Source organism: Copidosoma floridanum, unplaced genomic scaffold (genome assembly GCF_036245765.1).
Source record: "Copidosoma floridanum isolate Cflo_tuat_1 unplaced genomic scaffold, Cflo_Japanese_pri ptg000019l, whole genome shotgun sequence".
Classification (NCBI taxonomy): domain Eukaryota; kingdom Metazoa; phylum Arthropoda; class Insecta; order Hymenoptera; family Encyrtidae; genus Copidosoma; species Copidosoma floridanum.
The window spans coordinates 2,098,354-2,117,945 of NW_028321896.1; the positions used below are offsets into that span (position 1 = coordinate 2,098,354).

Sequence of the window (19,592 nt, forward strand, 5' to 3'; positions counted from 1 at the left end):
GTGAAGTTCGAACCAACTTATTTGTGGGGATGTACATAATCGGGTTTTAACGAGACTTGAATAAGGTGTTTTTACTTGCGTGTAAAAAGTGGAGATGGATGACGAAAGATGATTGATCGTCTAATCGTTTTTTAACAAGAGACTGAATAAACAAACATTAACAGTTGACAAATTATTTTTTTGGACTAAACATTACCGTTTCGTAACATCAAATCATCGGTTCATTAAGTGTCAATAATGATTGAATATTAATACTGAAATCTACATCCATTAACGGCCAATGAGCAGATTTGGCTACAGATAATTCGTGTCTCGATCAAATGAAAAATTAAAGATGAGGCTATTAGTATCGCAAAAATCGAGCAAAAATGATCATTCAGTGACTAAATCCCGATGATGAGTAATCGAAAGATTAAAGTAGCTTTCAAAATAAAGGCACACCGAATGACCCTGATAACTTAAAGGCACTTTCTGAGAACTTCGAGAAAAGAACTTTCTGAGAAAAAGGATCGATATTCAGCTGCACATACCGCGTTGCTTATGGTTCGTGCTCATGCACCGTATTTATGAATACGCGCATGTGTGTGAGGTTGTGCGTGTAAACAAAATGAGATAAAAGAAAGTGGGTGACGCCCATAAATTATTGATCGATACTGGGGAGAGAAAAGTTTTTGTTGTAACTAAAATGTATTTGAGGTCTCTTGTTGTTAATATGACTATTTATTCATCATATAACTACTTACTAAAATCATCAGAAGTCAATTTGACGTACTCGGCTTCTTGTGCAAAGAAGGATATTTTTGTCTCCTCAAATTTACTGCTAATAATGAATAATTCCTTCATCACTCGTAAAGTTACTTGTAATTTAAAAATCAATAATTAAGTTTGATAAGATGATTTAAATTATAAAGAGCAGTCCCAGAACGTACCAACAGTAATATTGAACCCAGAGTAATCGAATTGCTTTTCCTACATTTAATTTTAATGCTATTGTTTATTTAAAAATGCTATACAGTACTTTTTGATTTCCTTCAAATTTTTTTTGTTCATGGTTTCAGTTCGCTTTACTTACACGAAATCTTTTTTTCAATTTCAGGTAGCTTGCGGAGCTCCTACACGTAGGTAAGTAAAAGTTATTTTTAACACTGCACGAAATAAGTACAGTTTTAAGTTGACGTCGTCTCGGATGTCGTATAACATATTGAAAGTGGTTCATGCGTTAAATGATTTTTATCAGAATGAAATGAAACTATATCTAATTATTTTTTGAATTACAATGTAAAATCGTGTTTAAAAATTTAGTAAAATTCACAACATGAGACGTAAGAAAGAGTAAAGTAGTTAGAATAATGAAATAGTACTGTGTAAACAGTAGAAATCACTCTATTTACGATAAAAATTGGCATTTTTAACGAACAGGGCTACTCCCCTCATATGCATTCCTGCAGCGTATCTGAAACCAAGCTCATGAGACCCACACTCCTGCTATATTAAATCAATCAAATCAATATACGTACAATTTTTACACAACTACATGTAAAGGAGTTGTACGATTCGTATAGAAACAGAAAAAAAAAAAAAATGTCCATCAGGTTTGCTATTTGTTTGTCTCCTCGGCATTTCAAACATTCGTGTCCGGAAATAGATGCCGACTCGTCCCCTGTGGCATATGAGCACCTCATATTTGAAGACGTAGCCCGATGATGCTGGTATTGTATAGTACAGCTCAAGATTTGTATGTGTAGGCAGAGAAGAGTAAAGAGAGTTTGGCTACTTTTGCCGTTGGCACATACACATCGCCGTCATCGTCGGACGTCGGCATTACTTTGGGTCGATGCACCCGCAACTAAACAGCATGTAATAGTATATATAGTCTCGACGGTTGTTGGCTCTGTGTACTACTATGCATAACAATCCAATGATGATGCCTTCAATTGTCCGCGGGATTGTTATTATATATGCTGACTTTTCTTTTTTTTTTTTTTTTAACTCTTGTGGGGTCCATAATTACTGCATTTTAGTATTTAAAACAAGACATATAATTTTACGGAATACAAAAAATTTGCAAAACCTTTGATGGTAACGTCAGATGCTCTGGGGCTATTATTTTTACTGTTTCGTTTTCGGATAAGCGCGCGGAGAAACTTTCACCACAAGTAAAGTAGCCAAATCGAAAGAAAGATAAACTGCGAGGGTAATAGTAGTAGTAATCTCAATGGAAAGCAAAGAAAAAAGTGGGCAGACTCGCCTGACCTCGCGATAGCTGATATTTACTGCTGCACCAGTGACCGCTTGCCAATACTTTCTCGGGAGCCTCATAAACTAGGTACATCTTTCCTCTTTGTGCTGCATCTCGTTTACATGTGTCTTATGTGTATCCTACTCGCGTATAGCTCTACACGTATAAAGTGAACTAGAAAATGAAAACTCAAGCTACGAGTGTATTGTATCCTCTGAAAGAGTGCACTTGAGGTTTTTCCGTTCATTATCGAGATCAGCATTGATTTTTACGAGCGAGTGCAATACAATGGTACTACGAGTGAGAGAGAGCGCAACACCTTTTTGTATAACTCTAAATAAGAGCAAGGTCAGTTTCACGATCGAGTGCCTCTGGTGGTGATAGGTACAAGAGAGCATCATCGATGCGTAGTATAATACGCAAGTACGGGATGTACACAGCTATTCTAAAGAGATTGAGGTGAAAAAAATCTATACAGCGACAAGTCGCATCGGAAGCGACCGCGACGAATCGGCGTCACACAATTACTCGCTTGATTTGACTTTTGGGTCGGATGTTCAAGGCCCACGCTGTAAATTCAAGGCCCCGACCGAACTCAATGTTCATTTCCGCTCCTGGGTTGGGACTTGCGTGCTTTTTGTGCTTTTGTTCGTGTTATTCGGTGGTAACGTTTTTTTTTTGTATTTCAAGAAACAAGCATCAGCAGCAGATTCATTATGCAAACGCTCTTGTTTATACTTAGCTCCCGTATACTAAATGTCGAGGTAAACCGTTTTAGTGACTTCCATCGTCAATTGCAAAGCTGTACAGTATCGTTTTCGTTACCATTGAATGATTCAAGCGTTTCACCCCAGTGTTACGCAATAACGGCATTTTTTCCCGATAATTTAAACGATACAGCTACAAATGGACTACAAAAAAAAGGGTTAAAACATACATTTATTCGTTTCGTCGCAATTTCATGGTCTGATAATGGAAGGTCTGCTTTACGTTCCTGACCATCGCATGTTATCCCGCTGAAACTAATCCAAAGTTGTAGAAGCTGCATGCATACACGAGCACTGAAAAATGGCATACACATTAATTTTTTATTCACTTTTACATCCTTTTGTTTTTTTAAAGCTCTCTGTCGTCCTTCACTTTGTTAGCTCCATACGGGCTTTGTAACTATTACGATTGAATCTTCATATCACCGAGTATGTTACAAAGCTCATTTGAACGTTTCCTGCTCGTGTTCCTTTGTGGTACAAATCACTATTTTCATTTAATTTTTTTTAAATAACTTTTAAATGGCACACTTTTTTGGCTTGATCGTATAAAGCTTTCAATACTCGAAAAGTTGTGTTGATTCCCTAGTGCGTAATAAGATGTGCGATGATACAACTAAAACCAATACGTGATATACATTGATTACCGTAATTAGTAAATCGGATGAGAAAAAAAAAATGTTGTCTTACGTGTGAGTGTATGTACGAGTAGGTACACAGTGAATGGGCTACGGGCGCCCGACAGCCGACCCCTCGACGCCCCATATAGCCGCTTTAGCCACCCACACCATCTGTATACCTACGCCAACAGCGTTTCGGTATTGATCGAATCTCTCGCTCTCTCTCTCGCTCTCCTCGCAGGACGCCGCGACGCTCCGATGCGTGCGTTGTGTCGTCCGATTGGCCGGACCCTCCGACCGAGAGCCCGCCAGGCGAATCCTTTTTTTTTTCCCCTTTTGTTTCAACTGCCTTTCTCTCCTGTATCTACGTTTGTACCACCACTGCATGTGTACAGTCGTTTCCGCTTTTAAGCGATGTCAAAGAGAAATATAAACTTGTGGCTAGCCTCCGTAGAGTAAGTAAATTCTCATCACTTTGTTTCATTTTTTATTTCATACCATTTTCAGTATATCTTAATCAAGACGTATACATTAAAAGTTTGGTCAATTCTAATAAACCAGTAGGTATACATGAGATTTCAATAAGTTGATAATATGTGAAATGTAGTTTACCTGGGTTCTTTGAAACTCGACAGTACAATGTCGCTGTTAGTTGAGGTACCTATTTGTTTCTTTGTTTTTAAAATTCATTTATAGTTTTTGGAAGGCATTAAAACCTTAGAATTTTAATCGTCAATTTTATTGTAATTACTTATTACTTTAAAAATCATCGAGAAGAAAAAGGCAGTGTATGAACTGTAGACTGATGTAGTAGTACAGCTAGAGCGTATACCTAATAAGAGAGCCGATAGCGTCGAGTTGCGTAATTGCGGGTGTGCGACGCGCTGCTGTTGGTGGGCGATGGTACGGGCGCCCAGCTGGTCGGTATGTGGTGGTCGGCGGATCAACCGAGGCCCATATGACCCGGAAGCCGCGTATTCGGGTTAAGTGCGCGCTTCCGGCAACAGAACGCGCTCTCGTCGCCCGTTCCTGCATAAAATGTATCGTTTGTACGTGTACGTACATGCTCGTACTACGTTTCTTGCAAAGTCACTTACAATGATAATTGAGCGATTTCTATGCCAGATCTGAGAATTATTATCTCTTGGACCATTTTTCGGGTCTTGCAAAGTTTGATGCTTTAAGGTGCAAGATATAGTCGTCGTAAATCAATTGAACTATACTATACATCGATGAAATTGTAAACATGGTTCATTGTTTATCTGATAATATATGTGTGGAAATTTTTTAAACTTACGGTGCATGTGAAAAAAGTTACTCGTGTTTTAAATTTTGGGCAATTAGCACGCAGTCTTGCGGGATATCAATCAAGCACTTTGCATATTTAAAACTGTAGTGCACAAGAACTACCTATAAGGCCTTGATAAAAATCGATAGAGCATAAATTTCAGAAATATTTTGTATTTCTAAAAACGTCGAACAAAGTGCCTTTAAGGGCTGATGGTAAACGTTTATCATTTTAATATCACAAATAATAGTTCAGAAACAATACATCATTTGTTTGTAAGATTTTAATATTATTTGGCTGTACTTGTTACTTATTTATTTTCTTAATGGACTTAAGACTTTCTAAACAGAAAACTGTAAAGTAACTTTTTCCTTAAATATTTTTATATAACTGCACCTCGACTCTCAATTTGTATTCCAGCGTGCGAGCACTATCATTTGTAAAGTAACAACAAAAAAAAGTGAGAGCACCGTTCGCATAATTACACATCTCATGAGAAAAAAAAATTACTGCCGTCACTAGAAAGAGCAGGGAATTGCACGCATGCGTTCATTGTCTTGCGTCTTTCCCCATTCACTAATGTAAGTATACCTACACCTTATACACATTACGAGTCATTTACTCGATCCAACAACTGCGTGTGATATCCGAGTGTTTTTCTGTAAACCATATAAGTACGGCATTGCTCTTCAAATAAACTCGCAAATAACGATTTAAACTGCAAGTAGCACACCCTCTAGCTATATTTTTTGTCTTTCAACGAGTTTATATCGTTTGTGCCAAATATTTATCCAATTAAATTAAACTCACACAAATGATCAATTTTTTTCAATTTTATTCGATTTTTTTTTTTTTTAGCTTTGAAAAGCACCAGATGCTTTCCCGCGATTAAAAGGATAGTCTCGTTCGTTGCAATTTCCTTTAGCGTTTGCATTAGTTAAGAAGCTACTTGTCAGACAGATTAATTACACGAGATTTATTGAAAGTATTTTGTAGGAAAATGAAAAATGTTGTTACCGGTTTTGTTTTTCTATTTATTGAAAATCTGCCTGTAAAACTGGTTCAACTCTTGAACATGAATATAAACAAAATCGTCTCAGCCATTGACCACTTTTCATGCCTTTAGACAAAATTGGCATCCCACGTAATGTGGGTAATCGTTGTGGTGATACATAGACTATACCGCACGTTAAACCTTTGATTTAAAAAAAGTTGACTTAGCATTCAGTAAAGGTAAAAAATACGTAGAAATAGTAAAACTCCTCCAGAAAACAGAATATATTACTATTTAAGGCGCCCTGAAGTTGATGCTACACCTATACATACTTTTAGAAGCCCTTGGCGCTCGTAACGAGACTATGCTTATCGGCACACTATAATCTATCGGCTCGAATTGCATAATGGGCTACTATCCTCCTTGGTTACTCAAAGCACTCCCTCGTTTGCTTATTCATTGGCGCTAGTTTTTTTCTCTTTTTCCACATATTTATTTTCGAGCTTTCGTTTACGTGCACAGGGTCTTAAAATAGTATACAAGCGAGAGAACGAAGAATCGGGGGTGTGTGTGTGTGTGTGTGTGTGTGTGTGTGTGTTGTTTGTGAGTTGCCTACGCACTCGACGAGACGCGTGGGCGCCAGTGTTTTATCAGTACGGCACTGAAAGTGAGCTGGCACGGGGAGACTAGACCAGTATTCTGCTCGACTTTTTTTTTTTTTTTTTCTTTTCGTTGCGGAGATATTACATATTTTTCACTACTTCACCAAACTGTTATCTAATCAAAAACTTACTAAATTTTTTGTTGTTGCGTTTAATCTTTTTTAAAAGAGTTTTTCAAAATATTCTCACGTACTGCATCGTCAAGCACTGCAATTCAAAAACAACAAAGTCATCGGTAACTCGGACACACTTATACAAACGTACAAAGGGTGGATCTCAAAATCCATAAAATTTTCTTCTTCGATGGTATACAAGTGATATTCGAAATGGGAGAAGCAATAGTAATGTATTTCTGCGAGAGAAAGGAATAAACGCACCGCACAGATCCTCACCTTCTTTGTCCAGTGCGTTGCCTGACTTCTCCCTGTGGAGTATAGTATACTTCGCTCGGCGTGGATGCAATACGTGCGTACAACCACTGGTCGTGTGTGTCTGATGCTCACCCTCTTCTTTTTCTTCCACTCTCTAATTGGCTATATATGTACAGCGTGGCACCTGAGGTCACTCGACCCGTCTGCTATAAAAACTCACCCTACGCGTAGCGTGCACACACATACACACCTCCAGAGCCGTATTGCATCCACATGCGTGCGTGAATGGAAAGATATCGTACTACATTGGATTGAAAAGCGGAGGAGAAGCAAGTACATACAAGGGAGATTGATAGGTTTGATACGGTCGTCGGACTTTCACCATGTATACGTTACAGACGCGTACCTACAGACTAGTAGCATTTAGCTATATCGACCGTTCACCGAAGTCATCGTGCATTTGGATCTCCACTAAGTTACCAGGAAAGTGTACTGTACATATATTTAGGTCCGTGTAAAGAATATTGAATTTGACGTTTTTTTCGAATCCAAGATTGTACAGGTCGTGAATGATGCAAGAAATGTATAAGGTTTTTCTATCAGAGAACATTTCACCGGTACAAAGTCACAACTTCGTTGCCACTGTGAGCGAGATAATATTGCGTATGTGAGGGATTTGAGAATTTTTAGATTTTTAAATATAGAATTGTATTTATACATCGAAGCGAAAAAAAGGAGTGAATCGTAAAAAAGTCCAAAGGAGGAAAGCGTTAAAATGAATAGTTAGCACACCCATGCCTTAATCTCGAACATCTGTAGTGGGGAACAAGAAGTTGAAGTTTACACCGAAACGCTCTATTTTTGGATGTTAATCGGGGGGGGGGGGGGGGCTAATTGATCGCTGACATCGGCTTGCACCTTTCGTCGCTCGAAAGCAGAACATGTTGACGTTTTCTAACTGCAAGACTACACGTAGAATAAGATTCTTTGCTCCAAGCTATGCTTTTACTTTGTTACATTGCAGAGTCAATCTGTTAATGGGTAGTTTTATTATTTATCATATTCGCATTTTTCAATGATGATTAATGTTAAAATAATTTCATTTTATTGTAAATTCGACCAGTAATGTAAAAATTGTTGCAAGTACCGGTTAGTACCAGTTAGGCACAATATACAGGTGTTAAATCACGCGTCTTTTTTAATTCATTTACAAGATTTGTCAATTCGATGCGAATTAGTCAGTTGAATCTGAGCTCATGAGCAATGACACGATTAAAATTCAATAACAGCTATCAACGGTGTATCACTCGTATACAATGCTTGTTAACTTCTTCCATCTGTACTATCTCTTCCAAGCCATTGCAACATGTGCGCATACGCTAGTCTCTTTTTTTTCCATCCGCTATTTATAACACTTGCGACTCTCTCGAGTGTAATAATCTTTATTTGTCGTTTCATATATGCGACATTCGCAATTCAAGAGTCATTTGCCTCGGTTATATGTATCTGCGCGTGTCGTCATCTCCTCGTTCTCGCTGCTCGGCTGATAAAATCCCTCCTCCGCGTCGACAACGATTACGTTTTTATACTTGCACCTAATGGTAGATGTTTATTTTTCTCTTTAACAAATAAAAAAGAAAACCAAACACTTGCCAGGACTTTTCAACGTATAGTTTGGATAATTCTTCACTTTTCCCCGTAGTCGTAAGTCACGCGATGCAACTCCCATTGTTTTCACAAAAGCAACGTCTCTCTCCTCACTTGGCAATTATTTTCCGACCCCGACGCGCCGGATGACGATTATGTATATACTATCAATTTTGTTTTGCAAAATCACCTACATACAGCCACACCATAAATTTCGCATGTACGTGTGCTCGTCGGTGTATAAAGACATGAATTTTATCGAGCTGGTGCTCTTCATTTTGTATCATATTGCATACGAAACCACCAGTACCGACAGCAGCGCGTTGATAGGATTCCAGAGCACGCAATTTAACTGTCTCAGGCTTGTACACCACCATGCGATGCGATAAAGGTTCACTCGAGACCTAAGAGGAATCAACAGAACCGTAAGTTTTTTTTTTTTTTTTTGCCGCAGTCGTAAAAAAAGAGATTAGTTTGGCCAAGCCCTTTTTATTTAATGGTGACTTGAAGAAGAGGGGGAGGGGGAAACACGAGAGCCAGGAGAGAAAAGAAGCATCGGGCTTAGTTCGGCGTGGCAAGCGTAAATAGTTATATCTTTTATATACACATACGCCGTGCACAAATCGGATCAACGACGACCGTCGACAGCTCGAAACCTGGTGGCGGTCGTAGCCTTCGCGTGCAATAACCCCTCCTCCCCCTCGGCTTGGATGCCTATTGTTTGTCGCAATATTCACCGACGATACTTTTTTCATTGGTCTCGCATGTGTCGACGATATCACTGTAAAATCCAAGTGTGTTAACGTACGCGTTTACAGCGTGTAATCGAAATTTCGGTTTTTATAAAATTCATTATAATTGTCTTGATAAACATTTAAAAAACAACGAAGTTGATGCTTCGTGTACTATTTCACCTGTTCTATTAAACTAAACAATATTTTCATCAACGATTGACGTAAGAAGGATGTAGTGTGTAAACAGATTTTACACACTTGTAAACGGGTTGAACCTGTGACAGCCAAGTTTTTTCACTCTAATACATATCTTTTCTACATTTATTTTTTTCATTCAAATGTGTCCAATTTACCACAATGTGTTTTATAAAAAACAAAAAATTCAATTTCACACTTAAAACGTGTAATTTAACACGCTTGGATTTACAGTCTACGTGTGAAATAATTGCTTCCGTTGTTGGAAAATTCATTCATTTGAAAATTATTGGTGGAAAAACGTACGTTGAATTAATCAGATTCAGAATGACCAGTGATGGCTAAACTATCTTAAATCGCAGTCACGTGATCTCAGCTCCAACTAATTACGTCACGAATAGATTGGTTTCGTTCCAAGTAATTCTTCTTCTTCATGTAGGATATAAATACTCCTTACTCGAATAACCTTTATCACAAGTGAGGGGTGCACTCATGGTCAAAGTGTGCGAAGAGGAGAGAATTGGGAGCGGTTCGTTGTACACACCCTCTCCCCCCTGTTTTTCGTCCATCAGTTTGCTTCACCGCGGCAAACTCGCTTTTTCTCTTTTTCATTATATCTTCTTTGCTGTCGTGTCGATAAGTCCGCGTCGGTGGTACACACACACACATCCGGCAAGAGTCGGTGGTGCCGATGAACAATGAGAACCGAGAGGCGTCGTCGATCGACCCGCGCACACTGCACCAACACCACCAGCCCACATTAGCGTAATTAAAAGGCGTCGTCGTCGTCGTCGTCCCTTTTTATATCTCTTCTTTACTCTGTTCTCCTTTTTTTCTTCTTTTCATTTACCTTCTCCTCCTTCCTTTTCTCCCCTGCGTATATATATATATGTGCATTCGTGTGTGTCGATGATGTCCAAAGGAGCGTGCTCCGTGTAATATAATCATTTTGCTCGATCGTGCCAATGTGGGTGCGTGTAACTTTTGACGATTGTACAGTTGTTAATATATATTTTCTGCAACGTTGTTTATTTATTGGTCTCAAAGTGTCGAAACTCACGCACAAGTATAGGGGTTTGGTGGCCAAATTTTTGTTTGCAGTGTGCAGTGTAATGACTATTTTTTAATTACGAAATACACGTAGAGCAATAGTTTTCAAAATTTTATTGAAAACAAATCGATAAGAATATGATGGATTCTCATGCATCAACACACGCTCGGTATGGCAACCAGATTTTTCTCTCTCTGCAACTATATACTCCGACAAAAAGTTATTTCTTTAGGTTATTCGGGGACTGATGCAACGTTAGTCTCGATCGATTGACCTTGGTGTGCCGCGAAGGAAGGAAAAAGGGAGAGAAGCCGGGAGATGCAGTTTTTAGTTGAGGTGAGCGTGAGAGAAACAAAAAAAAAACACCCCCCGAGTGCAAGAGTCGGTGCCACTTACTTACTGTGCTAGCTGCTGGCTGCTGCTGCTGCTGCTGGTGTTATACCTACGCCCTTTACATCCGACCTGTGTGTGTGTGAGACACTCGAGAGACCATTGTTGGGTCGAGTTGTGATGCATTTTTTGAAGTAAAAGGGGGCGGGGATGAGTCAGCGAAGTAAGAGAAAACAAGCTGATGCTGTGGGAGTTAAGAAGGGGAGACGGTCAGGGAACTAGATTTCTTTCTTTTCCGTGTGATGCCAACGAAGTTTGAAGGGAAATATCAACAGAGAAACTTTTCTACTAGCGCTTCGGTGCTTTGTAGTACTTGAATTTTTTATTTTTTTTTTATTTTTGAGGGTTCAGGTAACGTTATGAATTATTTTCAAACAGCCGGAATAAGATAAAACCATACAGAATTAAAATATTTCTTTGCAATAATGTCCAGCACTTCTCAAACGACAGAAGTTATATATTCTTGGATCTAAATAGCGGACGAATCTCTATTAGTCCTTATAACTATGTATTGTAATACAATTTGTAGTTTAAATAATTTGCGTTGTTTTAAAAGTATACTTTTAAAACAACGTTTTCGTGATTCAGAAATTGGATGCTTTTTAATTTTACATCTGTGTCCAAGTATAGGGTTGTTCTCAGTTGTACTGGCCTCTACAATAACAAATATTTATTAGAACAGTACCAAGTATATCTTTTTTCATGCGAAGTCCGTCCAAATCTCCAAACTACTCAAGTATGGTGAATTGAAATGACCAATTAATTCCTTTTTTTTTTTGCCGTACTGTTCAACAGAATATACAATTTTCAGGCTACCTTCTTATTAACCCCGTAAAAGTCAAATTTCCTTGATCTAAAAAATTATCCCACGCGCGAATCTTGTACCGCGAGATAAGTAAAATCAAACAAAACAAAACGTAATTCTCTAACAAAATTACACCGTTATCCGCAAGAATTCCATCTCAAATCGAGAGAAACGCCCGCTGGGAAAGATTTATCGATCCATCGAAATGGCATACGCAAAACGGTAAATCATAATCCCTTCACGTGTACATAAAGTCATTGGAAGAAAAAAAAAAAGAAAAAAAAATCAAGAAAATCGCGCACAAAAGTATAGAGAAACGTTAAAGGGGGAGGGAAGAGAGAAAAGAGCCCACGGCGGTACAGCAGGTAGTTATAGTACACGGTAGACGCTCGTGCGTCCGAGCACATTACGTATGCCTGTAATATCGCCGCCCACGATTATCACTACTATACTCCGCGCACTGCCCACTTAGAGGCTCAGCACATTGTATGGCATTAAGAAAGACGAGCGCGCTCCTCCTTGCAATCTCCTCGCTTTTGCTTCCTTCTCTCGGCTCCTTGTCCGTATATAATATATCTTTTAGCGCCTCTTACGGTAGTCTTGTTCTCAACTCGTTGCGTTACGCCATCGAAAGTATATTGTATATGGGTGGTGGAGAGAGTAGCGTGCATACACAACCTTTGAGTGCTTAACCGTTGTACGTGAAAAACTCGTTTTACCCGACTGTAACCGAAGCAGCGAGAAAACTCTTTTTTTGGCCGTCGTTTATTGTTGGCGCATGGAAGTGAAAACTGTAAAAAAAAACACGTGCCTGTGTAGAAAAGGCGATAGAGAGGAACGGAAAGTATAGGGAGAAAAAAAAAGATTTGCGTGCGAGCTGGTCGTAGGTGCACCACCGGTCTCCTCGTCGAGAGAACCTTATATAACTTCGCTGCTGCTTTGACCACCGGTTGACTAATCAATCATCGATAGTGTTTCGATGTATTTTCATTTTAATGTGTTAAATGTGTTTCGTATTTTTATTATTTGTGGTTCACAATAATTTTTTTTTTTTTTTTTTTTTTTTCAACATGGAATTGCTTTTGGCTTAGAATTTTTTAAATTTAAATTACAATCGTAGTATAGCCGAGGTGTCGTAAAAAAATAATAGATCTGTTGGAGCGCAGAAAATTTTCATAGCGCCAACTTACCTCTCGGGCGCAAAAATGGCGAAAAAAAAATAACCTCGTTTCTATTTACGATTTCTGTTCGCGGAATGAACAATCTCGTCCGACTTGGGAATTTTTATTTGGGGTCGTGTATTGTGTTACAAATGTAGTAGTTACAAATAATGTGTATGGCTTGTACAATTATCTTTATTTGGATCAAGATCGCTAATTGGATTATCAGTAAATAATTAGAATTAGATTTATATCGACTGGGTGCGAATAAACAACCCTTATTTTTTACCATTCCACCAGTGAAAATCTCGTTCATTTACACAATTAGTGAAATTTGCACTATTTCAAATTTAGAGAGTATATTTATATTGACATACTCAGAAAGAAGAAGAGAGAAAGGCCTCGCGGAAGACGACGGTCAAACCGGCATTGAAACGAAGCCACACTATGCGTTTACGTTTGTTCACGCGTCGGTCCGTGTACCTACACATTTAGAGAGAACACGCGCACAATTCTCTCTCTCTCTCTTTCTCTGTGCCGCACGAGGAACTTGAGGAGGTGAGGTCGCTAACCCGATGACTCCGTCCCTCCACCTCTCGCGTTGGCTGCCGGTGTTTCCACACAACGTGCGCACCTTCGTGTGTTTCTCTCGACTCCTGTGCCATGGCTTTGCGCCTGCGTCTCTCTCTCTCTCGGGAGAGACCCTTTCTTTCTTTCTTCCTGCTGATCCCTTTTCCACCTCTCTTTCTTCCCACCACGTCTTACGTAAGTAGTGCATAACATTACGACTCCTCTATATGATTGTTCCACCCGCATGGATATATAAAGGGTGATAAATGATGATTTACTGTATACACACAATCTGGTGCGTGTGTTCCGCTGTGTGCATCACATAGTAAAAGCACGCGCGCCAAAGTAACGGGCTTACCGCGTGTTTTTTTTTTTTTTCCTGCAGTACACTCGCTTGTGGGGCTTGAAAGTGCACGCGTTTGGGGAAAGAAACAACACGCGAGTAATTTTAATTCTGCAATTTTATACAAGCACGTATATTTGCGTGTGGCCGCATGATTCGGACTGATTTTCGTGGTTGATATAGATCATAAGGTAAATTTACGCCTGCTAGAGCTTTATGTATATTATGAGTGGAGAAACTCTGCGGCTATATCGTATAAATGCGCTGCAGGAGTGTGTATTTTAGTGCCAGGCTCTTTCAATTATCGTCCATTGAACGCCTTGTTGCTCGCGCGTGCTCTTTTATCTTCTTCGCTGATTAGTGGGTAAAAGAAAAAAAAATTCACACGCTCGCGTTATTAATCAGGTGACCCTCTTTTGTATGGTGCAAACTACCTGTGGAATATATTACATGCATGCGCGTATTCTCTCTTTGGGTTGTCGGCGTTGCTTTTCTCATCTGCGTAAATTGAATGTGCACGTGGAGAGACGAAAACATGCAGTTAATAATGGTGACGTATATGTAGGTATACATGTGAGTTGTATTGTGTTTTATTTACGAGCTAATTTATAAGAAAAAGCGAAAATTATATTGGAAGAAAAGTGCTTTGCTTTATAATGATCTCGAGGGGTGTATTGCATGTATACACACACATCCGACAATTTTCTAACTTAATTATAATCCGCGGTAACTAGGTCAGCTTTCCAACTATGAAATTCTGAATTATCTGGTTGCTTACGAAGCGCAAAATTAAACGCACGAGTTATTTATTCAATCAAACTAGTTACACAGATTGGTATAAATATTGCATTTGACTGGTGTCTGGCCTGTACTTTTTTCCATGTATTGAGCTCAAGCTTCAAAATTGATCAATCACCCAAGCGTTTTTTTTTTCTGGAGAGAAAACTACCCTCACTTTGATCTGATCAATCAAATCAGCTCTAAATATATTTAACAACTCTAAGTTTTAATGGAGCTCTTTCCATATTAATGTAAATGTGTTTCATAATGTGTGTCCTGAAAAGGCTGGCACACCAGGGTAGCGAATCGTCACTCGTTTGAGCAATTATTTTCATCTTTACCCTCAACGGATCCCTCGATTTATGTGTACCAAAATAAAACAGCCAGAAAACCAAAGTCAAACCCTAGGCTCGTTACACCCCATAATATATTAATGCTAAGTACAAACCTATGCTGTATGCAACCTTTAGATATTTCCTACAAGAAAAAGTACAAACCTTAGTATCGACTAGTCAGTCTTTTAAAGTAGATAATATGATATACCACTACAAGTTTGTGAAAAACAACAACCTTCTCAAATTCGTGAATCTCATGATATACTTTGTCTTTGTGGACCCAGTACGATATGGTCCTGCTCTTGATAAGCTCTTGTGTTTCGACACTGAGCGACCCAATTCTTTGAATCAATAAAAATTTCTTTACCCTCATTCCGTTAAATATTTTCTTTTAATTGAAACAAATTTAGTCGATCAAAAAAAACATTTCGTACAACTAAATGAGAAATTCGTAATTAAAAAAAGAAAATTTTAATTTAATAAAATATTATTTTCAATTAACTTATATTTTTTTACTCATAAGAAAAAATTTAACGGAATGAGGGTAAAGAAATTTTCTTTGATTCAAAGAATTGGGTCGCTCAGTGGATGTTTCGACACTCTGACTTAAAGTGGTAATAATCAGATTATGTAAGACTTTCACTGGGTCTAATACGTTTCCTACATCCGCACTTACGGTGTACGACTTTGTAATGATGGTTTGACAACAGAGTAGTCCCATAATCCAAATAGGCCTCCTCGATATTCTCGTTTCTTTCATATCAAGGAGTTGCTGGACTACCACAGTGTATATGAAAGGTTGGTGGATTTTATAGCTCAGAAAATGTGGTTGTGGAATAAGAGCAACAATTGACAAATTCTGGGACCCTTTTTCTTTTTCTTCTAAGAAATCATAGTTAAAATTACTTAAACTGCTCGGTTTCACGTAGTTGTGTAAAAAAAATCTTTCTTCGCAGAAATGGAGACGGTGTAGGGACCAATTCATAACACCTGAGCTCTCCATCATTGGTAAACTAAATAAAGCTCGAAGTCACACGTACTGAACTCGTAGCGATTTCAGTTACAACAGTGGCGCATAGCTTTTTTTTTATCCCTGACTAAATCATCATCCATCACCACCACATCTGACAAAGGACAAGCAGATACTAACAACAATGTTCTAAAGCCAACATCATCCGACCAAAAGGCGTCGCGGAGTGGAATTCACGAGATGGATACACACATGGAATATATGTACATATAGGTGCAAAGTACATGTGACGTACACGGACACGAACACATGAAAGCGCATATCTCGGGCGCTGGAAATTATCCGTCTGGGCTATTAATAAATCTAGCGTGATAGAGAGAGAGGGTGGATGCCACGCCTACATAGGCCGCTGACTTGCTCGAGAGTCGCGAGCTGTATCATGTACGACTGCCCGTGTATATCGCATATACGAGAAAATAGCAGAATTTTTCGCGTGTACTGTGTTAACGCACGCCTGCGTGACCGAGTGCGTGACTGTAAAGTATAATGTAGTTGGCACTGGTAATTGTGTGTTACGATGATAAAAGCTGGGTTTTTTGTTTTTCTTTATTTTTTATTTATTTTTTTTTTTTTCGCTGCGAGTGCGATCGATACGTTGGCATGGAATTACGAGCAACGGCGCGCTGTCAATGCACCAAGAATCGGTATATTTTCCCTTGGTTTTTTTGTTTTGTTTTTTTCATTGTTTTGGACTCGGAGGGGAAAATGAAATGGACACTGGAACCTGTCACTTATTCCTTGTCCAGTGTACGTGTTGTTTGTCGTATTTTTAGCTTAACTTCATTATTTCCAACGAGTCATGTAGTGAAAAAAAAAAAAAAAAAAGTAATGATGTCACGGGAAAATTTCGTACTTACCTCTCTTATTTGTAAGGTTAAACTTGCGTAGTGGTTAAGATAAAAACACTCTTCACACATATTTTTTATCTTTGAAAATGATAAAGTGTTGTTTTCCTTCACCAACATTTGGTAAGACCATTGGAATTGAACAAAAAGGTTTGGAAGGTTGTACAGGGGTTAAGACCATCGGGAACTTGATCCTTGATATGAATTTATTCCACGAACACGCATGGCGAAGTCAACCTTCTTGGAGGGGATTGACAGACTGCCAGAAAGCTCAGGAATTAGTTTATCGAAAGTAAAAATTTATTGCGTACACTAATTGATTTATAATAATAGATATATTGTTTTTTCTTCTCTCAAACATACATAACTCATCGGCTCTTGGTGAAGTCGTACTTAATATGTGTTTTAAATGATAAAATTTTTCCTAAAATAAACAAAAAAAAAAAAAAAGACTTGAGATAAAGCTTATCGAATTATGATATGATTGGTTCAACCTGCAATCGTATGACCATGAATGAAATGCGTAAAAGACCCAAAAAAACCCTGACTAGTGATACATAATTTAACAAACAAAAACAAGTGCATCTTATGTAAAATAATAATCTTTTTATACAATACATGAAGGTACTCTGGTACTGGGATACTAAAATCTTAGTGACTGTAATTTTCTCTCGAATTTTCTTATGACAAAACAATTAATTTTTCTTTTGCGACACGTACACCGTACTATAATGTAAATCTTTAATGCTGTTAAAGTGTATTTTAAATCACTGAGGTGTAAATCATTTTTTATTTTTTTTTTTTTATACATCACGAAACTTAAAAAACAATTCAAACAATAAAAATTCAGCGATTGCCCATATGAAAATAATATTTCCTATCGTAAAAAAAAACAGTGAACCATACATTTTTTTGCCACTAACATTTATCTTTATTAACACCCTCTCTCATTGGGCGCACAATCGAAGCACAAATCTCTTTTCGAGAGAACACATATCATTAAAAAAGTCTCGGGACAAACAAAACCCCCAACGGTTCGTAAAAAGTAGGGCAAAGCTCTACGGTGACAGACGCAGTCGAAGCACGCGAAAGCTAGACGACCAACGAAAAAAAAAAAAAAAAAAAAAAAAAATTAGCGATAAGAAAAAAAAGGTAACTGGTACAAGTCACGCGAATAACGCCGATTGAGAATCAAATGGCGAATACGCCGTGAACGTCGTCAGTAAATGACCTTCTTCTTCTTCTCGTGCTGTGTGCGTAACTCGCGTACTGTGGCGTGTGCGTGTGACACACACTCACAAACAACTCCCTTGCGGATATTACTCGGAATCGCGCGAATCGAACGAGCGGGAATCCGAAGCTAATTTTAGGCAAGTCGGGCTCTTTGGATTCCCACTCGCTCGCGAGTGTGTGACGGATAAACACAAGCACTGCCTGTAAATCTCGCGGGGCCACCCGGAGATGCGACGTCTCATGATTCGATTTATCTCTCTTATACGCTCTTTCTTGCTTGATGCAACCACTGCCCGGTTGATTTTTATTATTTTTTGCTCCTTTGGTCATCGTACACTGGTAGGAGTTTTTTTTTTTAATTTTCGTGATTATTCAGTCTCGGCATATCATATTTTAAGAGCCAATCGCGATTTATAAAACGCTAGCATGAATCAGTCCGTGAAATCTATTGGACTTTTCGTAATGAAATCGTTCTGAAATGAATTGAAAATCACCATTCATTAAAATCGTATCAGGTGTTTCACGAAATCATGAAATCCAAGTATACAATGAGTAAATACATTTCTCGAACTTTATTTGGTACAAAGAGGGGGAAAAAAAACAATTGTTTTTGAAATCACTTGGGTATTTTTTTTACACTTTTTTGAAATCAATACCGAAATCATATCAAGTGAGCTTAAATCATGAAATTATAAAACAACACTTTCAACAAGTAGACAGTTTTTAATACGAGGACAGCAAGTTTAATCTACAGGAAATCCCTTTGAAATCGATAAAAAAATCTTAAATCATTATCCTCGCAAAAATGAACGAAAGAAAGTGAACATGTTTTTTTTTCTAATCAGTCGAGATCACACGCCACCTTACTTTGTTCGGGAAAAAAAAGAAAAACACAAAAGTTGAACAGAGACGTGCCACGCCTCATCTAAAATTCAAATGAATCGTACACCAAATTACAAGCCGAAGAGCGTAAAATCGACCGATGCCACCGTGCAATCGAAAGCTCTCCCGTTGACCAAAACATTGGTCATTTAGACACCACAAAAACAACCGATCAAAGCTCACTTGCTCATACACTTTCTCGCATCGGCTCGTTTTCTTATCGGATCAGATCACGCGACAAGTCCCCCCTTACCTGGCTAATGACGCGCGATTAAATATTCTTTGATTCTCCATCTTGTTTTTTCTTTCTTGTAATCCCCTTTTCTTGTTGCTATACCTCGCCGTGCTTGCACCTCCCCACGCTCAAACCGATTAGCATATAATATACTCGCCCAAGCTCACAACTACAATTTCACAGCCAGCGCGTGGAGTCTCTCCTCCTTCGTTCACCTGCGCGGTTCTTCTTCTCACTTTTTGATCCCCTTGTGTGTGTGTATGTATGCTCGCGCCTGTTATTCCCACGTATATGTAACCAAGTTGCACTGGGTCAAACGCCGACCCGGTGATGCAACGAAAAGCAGCCAAGTCCGGATCTCGCCGCCGCCGCCGTGCTGCTATTACTGCTCTTTTCCCTTTCTCGCTCCGCAAAAA

At 38.6% G+C, this 19,592-nt stretch overlaps 1 protein-coding gene across 1 annotated transcript in view; it reads right to left on the bottom strand.

Moving 5' to 3' along the window:
• Positions 1-19,592, bottom strand: part of LOC106636928 (aldo-keto reductase family 1 member B1) — a 403,668-nt gene that overhangs the window by 185,479 nt on the left and 198,597 nt on the right. The gene's annotated exons all lie outside the window — the stretch shown is intronic.